Consider the following 10,322-nt stretch of genomic DNA (forward strand, 5'->3'; position numbering starts at 1 on the left):
TTAATAATTTCACGCTTTAGTAAAAAAAAAAGCGTTTTTACTAGTTTGCTATATGGATACAGTTGAAATTAAATATAATTTTAATTCATCTTCATATGATAGTTTTACGAAAAATGTACTTACGAGCGAGAGGTTACTGTTTATGGACAATGAAGTAAGTGCATTTAAGGAATTAAATTTAAATAAGGAACTTTAAAATACATTTTCTTAAATCTTTAGACTTCTTTTTATTTCCAAACATTAATAGTTTTATACTTTTGAATATTTTTATGTTCAAGTTTTTAATAATTTTTTCATTAATGTATGTAAACTATGAAATTAAGTTATTTAAAAAACTACTAAATACATTTTTTATCTTTAGACTTAAACTTATATTATAATTGTTGTTAAATTTTAAGGTTGTTTTATGTTTGTTTACCTTTCGACTTTAAAATAAACTAGTAGTTATTTTCAAATTTATATTGGTATAAATAATAAAACAAAATATATTGCAAAATAAATAAAACAACAAGTTAAATAAATTTAAACAAATTGACTCTTTATTTTATATAAAGTCTTGAAACTAAAGTAAATAACTGTTGTTAAACTACACTAATAGGTAATTACTTACAAAAAATTGTTGGAAAGTTAAAAGAAAAATATATAACTAGTCTACAAATGACTTTTTATATTGACCATTCTTTTCGTTAAATATAATATTGTTTGAAAATATACTTTTTATCATGCTCAACAAAAATAACTTGATAAAAGCATACACTTGTTTTATATTTGTTAAAAATCGAAAACATTGTAAACAATCATTTAAAATTAGTAGATCCTTATTATAACTTGACGTTTGCATACTTTATTATATTTGTTTTAATTGCTTTCTGGTGATTTTATTAAAGCTAACAATGTGTCTTCACCTTGACTTTTTAAGTTTCAACCCTTTCTTAACAATAAGTAAGTTTAAGTTTTATTTTTCAAATTTTTTTAAAGTAAATTTAGATTGGTAATACTTAGAGAATTAAATTAACAATTTACTGTAAAAGAATATTTTGTGATTGAGCCTTTTTTGTTGTTCTGCTTGATTTTTTTAGTTCGTAGATTTGCGACTATTTTTAAATTTATACTTTTTTAGACTTAAAGTTATAAGAGTAAGTTAACAACTTTTGAAATAGTTGATTTTTAATTAAATATAATGTCAATTAATTTTGATTTTTGTTTTTGATCTAATTTAGTTTTTATTTTGTTTATTGCTTAAGTTTTTCAATCACTCAATACAGATACTAAACATTACAGTTTATCAATTACATCGTTATCATTTATTTTTATTAATCATAGTTTTATTTATGTAGGTTAAACTAATTAAATGGGAATAGGTCAAAATTGCTTAAAGATAAAATTTTACGAAGATACCTTTGCACGACGACAATTTTGCACAGAGTGACATTTTTGCATAATAGTAAAATAAAAACAGAAAACAAAACATTAAAAAAAAGTACATAAATTAATAGAAAACCAGAACAAAAAGAAATCACTGACAGAGGGTTAAGACAAAAGAAAATAGTGAAAGAAAAATTTAAAAAAATTAATAAAGAAAATAAATTATTTAATAAAAATAACTTATTTGAAACGAAAAAAGCTACCGATCGAGGGTAAGGGTTAGGGACAACAGTGATAGTAATAAAAAAAAAGTTTTAACTAGTGATGTACCGGACCCACAATTTCGGGTCCGGCCGGACCTGGATCCGGACTTTTTTTTCAAATTAGAATCCGGCCGGAACCGGATCCGGACTTTTTTTTTCAAGTTAGAGTACGGCCGGAACCGAATCCGGACTTTTTTTTTAAATTAGAGTCCGGCCGGAACCGGATCCGGACTTTTTTTCCAAATTAGAATCCGGTCGGATCCGGATATCAAACAAAATGGCAATATCCGGCCGGACCCAGACCCGGATAGTGAGTCCGGTACATCTATAGAATAAACTAACCTGAGTCAGAATGAGGTTATTAAAAACTGAACAAAAAAACTTTAATCTATTAATAAGTAGAACAGCTAGCCACAAGGTTTAGAATTTTAGGTGTTATTTACAATTAAAAATCTGAAATCAAGTTCTTGAAAAAAATACTCTAGAAAAATACAAAATATTGAAAACTGGATCAGCTCAAACTCATTTAAAATCTAGAAGAAAACTAGCCTGAGTTTTTATAAAAAACTAAACTAGCCTGAGGCAGTCCAAGATTTTCTAAAATTCCCAAAAATTTTCAAACTAGCAGGGTTGCCACTGTTTAAGTCAATAAAACTAGCTAGAGTGAGTATAAGCAAGCCTGAGTCAGAAAGAGGTTTTTAAAAACTGAAAAAATTACTTTAATCTTATAATCAGTAGAACAGCTAGCAAAGTCTGACAATTTGGTAGTAAAGTTGTGGACTGATTGTGGTACACTTATTTTATTAGTACTACCCATCATAATTAAATCCTACCTTGTTTAATTAATATCTAACAAATACTAATACAATTCTAACTGAGACTACTTTCTATAATTAGACATGACAGTTTTGAGTGATGAATCTTTTATATAAAACACAACAAAAAATACTAGCATATACAAAATTATTAATTACTTTGGTAACACTTTAAAAACTGGAAGCTACTTAGATCTATATCAAAAGACTTAAAACAAAAAACTAAAAATTAAATAAAATTAGTAAACAAGAAACTGTAAAAAATTTAGTAAACTATTAAACTATAAACCTGGCTTAAATATTTGAACAATTAAACACCTGTTGAAATATTCACTTTCAAAACAAAACACTACTTACAATAAGCATTCACAAAAACGTCCAAGATATTTTGTTGCTTCACGCTACACACCAAACTAACTAACTGCTTACATATAAACTGCCTGTCATGTTCTGATGTTTTGTTGCATCAGTATTTAGTTCGAAACAATTCGTCATATGATTCTCATTGGCTCGTACATTCAACCGTATTAACTCTAAGTATTCTCTGAGCTCAACTTTATACAATAAATAATGCAAGTATTCATTCCAAAGTTTTTAATTTTACAACATATGTAAAGAGTTGCATTTCATGAAATGTTTATTTCATAGTTTAAATGTAAACAAATGTAATTTAGTCACGTGTACAAAATGAGCCAATCACGGTAGGTATTTAATTTTAACTGACGAAAATGACTCTTATAAGTTTACACAGGGTTTGTTTTTAAAAAAATACTTTTCAGAATGCTCTTTTTTACTAACTAGATCCGGGTCCGGCCGGATCTCTGTTAGGATCCGGCCGGACCCGGATCCGGACTTTTTTTCAAATTAGAATCCGGTTACCCGGACTTTTTTTTCAAATTAGAATCCGGCCGGAACCGGATCCGGTCCTTTTTTTAAATTAGAATCCGGCCGGATCCGGATATCATACAAAAATGGCAATATCCAGCCGGACCCGGACCCGGATAGTGAGTCCGGTACATCAATAGTTTTAACCCGCTAAAAAATGTTTTTGTTCGAAAATAAATCTTCGTGCAAAAGTGTCTTCGTGCAATTTTGTACGATGGTAGAATTTTTACAGCTGCCCAATTAAATATACTTCTTGAATTTTTATTTTATTCTTTTTTATATCTTAAAAAACAAATAACTTAAAAAAATAATTAAAACTCATTAATTTAATTAAAAAAGCGATTTTTAATACTTTATTACATTTTAATTTTAGAAAGTTCACGGTTTTTGTAATACAAATAAAAATTAACCACTTTAACTAGACGCATATTTAAGTCTTACGGGTTTAAAATTTTTGTTGAAGATAATTATGTAGTTCAAATTGATTTTTTAGACACTAGCATGAACTAAAGTAGTAACACCTTCGTACTGTATAAAAATGATAATCCAAACGTTAAATTTGTTATTTATCGGTCAGACCACCCTAAAGTAATATAAAAAGGTATAAGCTCAATGATTGAAAACGCACTAACCAAATTTATTAGTAACAAGAAAATATTTAGTAGTATTAACCAGGTAATAATGAAGCATTAACTCCAAGTGGACATAATAGGCTAAAAGGCTATAACAAAAGCGATCTAAATTTTTTTAATAAAGAACCAAAAGATTTAAACACTTTTTAATCCTCGTTCCAAATTCTGTAATAAGAAATAAAATATACTTTTGTATCTTGTTCTTCTACATTATATAAAAAACAATAAATAACATAAGATTTTAACAGGTATAAAACCAAAATCTTGTACAGTTATTTGCCTCCCAGGAAAAACACTATCAACTCACTCAATAATAGTATTGGCTATCAACAAACAAAAAACTGCAAACAAAAAGAACATTACGTGCATTTAAAGAAACAAGATTAATTTCCCATTTAATAAAGGATGGCTTATGAAGGGTGTATACAAATTCACAGTCAGAGATAAATAGTACATTGGTTCTACGGAAACTTCTTCCAAAATAAATTGATAGATGACTTTTCACCTACTATCCAAGAGCACCTCCTCAACAACCCTGTTTGTGCTGAGAACTACCTGGATAGTAGGTTCAAAATTCTATCTATAGCAAGAAACACTTACCATCTTTTAGATTTAGAACCTTTTTATATTAGAACTCGTGAGCCAAAAATTTCAAAACAAAGAGATTTTTACAAATTAAAACTATATAAATAGCGTGTTTTTAGAATTGTTGTTGTCGTTTTTTTTGTCGTTTTTTTGTAATATACTTTTTATTTAGTTTTGTTTCAGGTAAAATTTGTATTTACTATCTAATCTACTATCTTAAATGTTTTTGTTTTAAACAGTTTTGTTTTACAAACAACTTCAGATTCATGTGTATAATTCAAATCTAATTTATATACTTTAAACAGACTTTTATAATTTATGACGTAACAGTTTTTAGCTAGGTATTTCAAAATTACTGTTAATAACTAAATTTACACTATAATATTATCAGTTTTTAGCAAGTTTATTTTGATGATGAGCTAAACGTAAGTAGTAAAAAAACTTTTTTTAAATAGCAGACTTATGTTTAAATCCTTTTATTAAAACTTAAAACCAATACCAAAACCAAGCTGTTTAACTTAAATGACTGAATCAAAAATTATTTAATCCAGCAAAAAACAAATCAAAAAAGATATTGATTTGTGCTCTTAGTCATTGAAGTTAAAACACTTAATTAAACAGTTTAATTATCCAATATTTTTAGCAGCTTCAACTAAATGAATATCTAAAACCAATTTTTGATTATTAAGAAGTATAAGAATACTAAATAACATCAGTAACTTTTGATTATTTATATGACAGTTTTGTAAATACAAAACATGATACCTTCTGATATATGTACTTGTTCAAAGGAAAACATTTATCACCAAAAGTTATTTTGTACACCAGGTCCCTGAACAAAACTTTTTGAGCCTATTTTTGTGACGTTTATACAACAATATATTTAAAAAATATGTTACGAGTTGAGAAATGATGGTTTTAGTATGAGCTTAGTTACAAATATAAAGTTCTATGAAGTTTTTTAGACTTTTAGGAACACAAAGCGACTTTTGTTGCCCGAAGCTTTAGTCTAAATAAATGATAAAAATCAAAAACAAGTGTAAGTTAATTCAGATACTAGAAATTTTTGAACAAAAGATAGCTAACACTGAAGTTTATTGTCGTAATTTTTTTTTAAATTCTATTTGACGTCAGTTTAAAGATTACAACATAATTTTGGCAAAGTAATTGTAACTTTATATTTTATTTTTCCTGTGTAAGGTTCTAATTTCTTTCTTCAGTTAAATATTTTTAGCTTTATAAACACTGTTTATGTTTTTAGACACCTTAAAAATATTTAAAATGTTAAATAAAGCGGATTCTCAAAAATATTTTATTCACAACAACTATCTTAAACTTTTAAACATTTTGTCAAATATTATATTTTTGTGTTAACAACTAGTACTAAAATGAGCTTAAAATTGATAAAGTACGTTAAAAATATGTATCAAGTCCAGATTACAGTAACTAAAAGTAATATAATAAAACTGAGACAACAATACAATTAGTACTGGTTGTGCAGATGAAAGTATACTAGTACTAGGTTACATAATTACTATAGTTCTGATACAATATATTTAGTAAAAAATTTTATCAAAACATATTGAAAATGACTTCGGTTCACTTCATTTTGGTCATTAGGAGTTTTTTATTTCTCATTCTTCAGCTTTAACTTTTATGTTGTGCTTGAATTTTTTTTCATTAAAAAAAATAATTTCAAAATTTTAAAATATAAATTAAGTAAAACTTTATCATAAAGATATTTTGATTTTGTTTTCATCAGGTATGTTTCAAATGATTTAAAATAAAGTTTATTTGTATTTTAATTATGAATAAGGTTTTCTAATAATGACTAACAACAATGTTGTATTTTTAATAAGTTTGATAAACAAATTTAATACTTTTACTTCAAATACTTATTTATATTACATTTTATTTTTAGTAATGTAACTTAAGAACTTTTCCTTAAAGTTGTAACAATTAATATTTTATCGTTTCAGAAAATTATTAAGTTAATAATAGTGATAGAATTCTATGTATGAATCTATCATGTGATATTTTTTGAAAACTTTTTTCTTTTCATGATATAAATAAGTGAAAGCAAAACTTAGTAAAAATTTTTAAAAACTTAATTCAATATATAGACACCAAAATACTTAACTGTATCGAAAATTATATTAAATATAACTTAAACTAATTTAATTTTATGAGTAACAAAAATTTTTTTAATAAAAAAACAAAAAAAAATGTTCAATTCATGCTAAAGTTTTATTAAGTATTTCATTTTCAAAATCACATTTTAGTGGTTTTTAAATAGTTGAATTATGAAGATTACTAGCCTAAATTATATAATAGAATTATATGAAAATACATGAAAACAAAACGAGGTTTTGCTGTTAAGAAGCAAGTTACGTCACAAAAACTTTTCGCAAAACAATATATTCGCTTTTTATAGATTTTTTTGTATTTGTATATTTATTTGAATCAAAAATTGAAAGTGTATATGTCTAAAACAATACATATATTTTTACGTGTAAAATTGTATTTATTTATAAAAAAATCTTCCATATAGAATTTGTCCTTCTAAACAACATAAAAGAACTTTGTTTCAGGTTTAAGTTTTACTATTTGTAATCACTTGCTTCAATTTGCAATATAGATTTCTTTAACAATTAATATAATTATTTACTTAATAATTATTAATAATTATTTAATAATTTACTTTTATCAAATACGATTGTTTAATGAAAAGTGCAAATTGTTGACCAATGAATTTTTCATTTCCCAAAATGAATAATTAAACTTAAAATAAATGAAATAAAAGTTTTTAGTTAAATAAACAAAAACTCTATGAAAATAAAAACTAATTACAAAAAAAAATATTTAGAAACTTATGTGAGTTCAGTCTAGTAAAATGCAATATTTTTGCGTTGTAATATGCGACACTTTTACCTTTTCGTTTTGTATGCTGTCTATTAAAACTTGCTTGTTTAAGAAGTTTTTGTACTTTTGAAGACCTAAAAGTTTTGAGGAACATAAAACAAAGTAAAAAATATATTTTAAGATTTTTTCATAAATTTCTGTTTTCAGTCAAAAATTAAATTTTAATATATTTAGCAGTCATACTATAACTAAATCTCAAGCTTAAATTTAAGCAAAATAAGTTAAACAGGAGTACTAGAATCTTTAGTGCAATAGTTATACTTAAGAAAAGAATTCCTTAGGCAATCTAAAACCAATGACTTACTTAATAAAGAGCTCTATTACACTTAACTTGACAAATGTTTTCATAATTTATATGGTGTGCAAAACTAATAAAACGCAAGATTTTCTTTAAATTGTATAATCAATATAATCAAAAACTAGTGATCCAAAATTATTAAAAAGATATAAAATTATATTTTGTTCAAGTGACTAGGCAAATTTTAAAAACTTTTGCCGTAAAAAACTATTACTCTTACCAAAGTATGATTTTAATCAGTTTAACTTAAGTGAGTTAGTTTTAATGAAACTAAATTTGCTTGAAACGTATTTCAATTATGTTTTTGTCTGCAAAAAGTATTTTGAATTATTAATCATAAATAAGTGATTTGAACAAAGTTATTTTTAAAATGCTTAATATATTTGGGAAGTTTTTAAATGATTGAAAAGTTAAAAACAAAGTTTGCTTTTCATAGTAGCTATTTTATAATTTATCTAGTAAGTATCGTTTTAAAATAATATAATTATGTGAACTTTTATAGTATAACCAATAAACTGTGTTTCATTATTAATTTAAATTTAATAAAATAAGATCAATGTAAATTAATTGAAACTTAAGACTGAATTTTCGAAAATAATTTGTAAAACTATTTAAAAAAATAAGTTTATTTTTCCAAACTGTTTTCATAATCAACTGTGACGTCAACTGACTAAAACTGCAACAATTTTCTGATGTTATATGCGACGTTTCTTTATTTCAATTTTGGTATTTTTGTCAAAGATGTGCAAATTTTTTAAGAAAGTATCTGTATGTATTCTAAAAGTCTTAAAACAATTTAAATAATTTAGTTTTAGTGAGAATAAGCTGCATACTAATTTTAAAAATAACTGTTGTATATCTAATCTAAAAAGTTGTAAGAGTGTAATATGTTTTAGAGTAAAACTACTGAAGTTTGCTTTAAACTCTAACTTGTAGAAGTTGTACAGAAAATATCCACAATGTATTTTTTTATTAATCATAACAGTTTTAAATTGATTTGAATATTTCACTATTGTTTTAGGTATATAACTTTTAATTTTTTTATTTATGTTCTCTGCATTTAAAAATGTTGAATTTCATTATTATTTGGTCAGAAAAACCAAATCTTAAAAACTATACAAATTTTTTTTTAAGTTATTATCTTTTGTAAAAAAAAACTAAGTCTACACTGAATTGTAAAATTGTTTGAAGTCCTTTTTATAACCACATTCTAGTAGTTTTAAAATTGATGATTTTAATAGTGAATCTTCAATGCGCTGTAAATTGAATTTAAAGTATTTTATCTATACAAGTGTCTTCTGTTTTGGAGCTAAATTCGTCAGAAGCAGAAAATGTTAAATTTAATCGTTTGTTTTATTGTTTTTTATTATTTTATTTTCTAACAAAGACATAAATGTTTATATTTCTAAAAATAATTATCTTATAAAGTTAAACTGAATAATAAACAATATAACTAATTAACGTCGTTGTTTTTAAAACATTACCAACTTTGTTAAAAATTCTAATTTTATTTGACGGAATTATGTGCTTTTAAAGCGAAAACTTTATATTTTAGAATAACTACTAAAACTTTGTATTCAATTATATTTTTTAAAAACGAAATGACATTTTGTAGCTAAAATCTTTTTATTTTTTGCTAAATAAATATTCAATATTTTAAGAACTTAATAAAATAAAATTAGATAAATAACTACATATTATTTAACAATTAATAAGTTATATTTCACATTCATATATATTGAATAAGCCGTTTTATTACATTGAAAATATTCTAAATAAAGAACGAAAGCTTTGCAATTAGTGTGTTTGGTTATTTTTTCATTAGACAACTATTTTAAGGCTATTTTATAGCTTTTTTATGTGTGAAAATTTTAGTATAGTTTAGTCTGAAACAGTAGTTAATTATATTTGTTTTTGGACCCCGGAATACGGCTTATCTGTTTTCTTAATAAATTAAAAAATTTGTTAAATTGTATATAATATTTTTATAATGAATATATATTATAGCCACAACTAAACATTGATTATGCAGTAACTACATAAAACTTAAGAAAATTTTGAGGATTTGTTTTTCATAATTTGATACTGTAAATTTAGCACAAACTTACGTTAAAAACTTTTTAAAAGACTGTGATAAATATGCTTTTGCGTAACAAACTACTTTATTTTGTGTTTTTTTGTGTTAGGTTTGAATTTTTGTATTCATTTAATAAATTTTAAATTTAAGTAGTCAATAGTTTTCACACTCTAAAGGTCGTCAAACAATTTTTTTATTATATTTTGTATTAAATAACAAAAACTTAAACATCGAGTTCAAATAGTAAAAAATGATTCAATGATAAGGCAAAAATACAAAACAAAATAGTTAAAACGTTGCAGTTTAAAACTTTTTGAGAAGCAGCTGCATTAAACAGCAAATATTAACTCGATCTTTGTTATATTTTTTATTTTATTCTACGTTTTTTTTAAATATAAAAAAAAAATGTTAATTTATGCACTTTTTTCTGCTGTTTTTTAAAGCCACTATAATATTGTTAATAATTGAGAAATTTAAAAT

This window comes from Thalia democratica, chromosome 1 (assembly GCF_965202585.1).
Source record: "Thalia democratica chromosome 1, ktThaDemo2.hap1.1, whole genome shotgun sequence".
Classification (NCBI taxonomy): Eukaryota; Metazoa; Chordata; class Thaliacea; order Salpida; family Salpidae; genus Thalia; species Thalia democratica.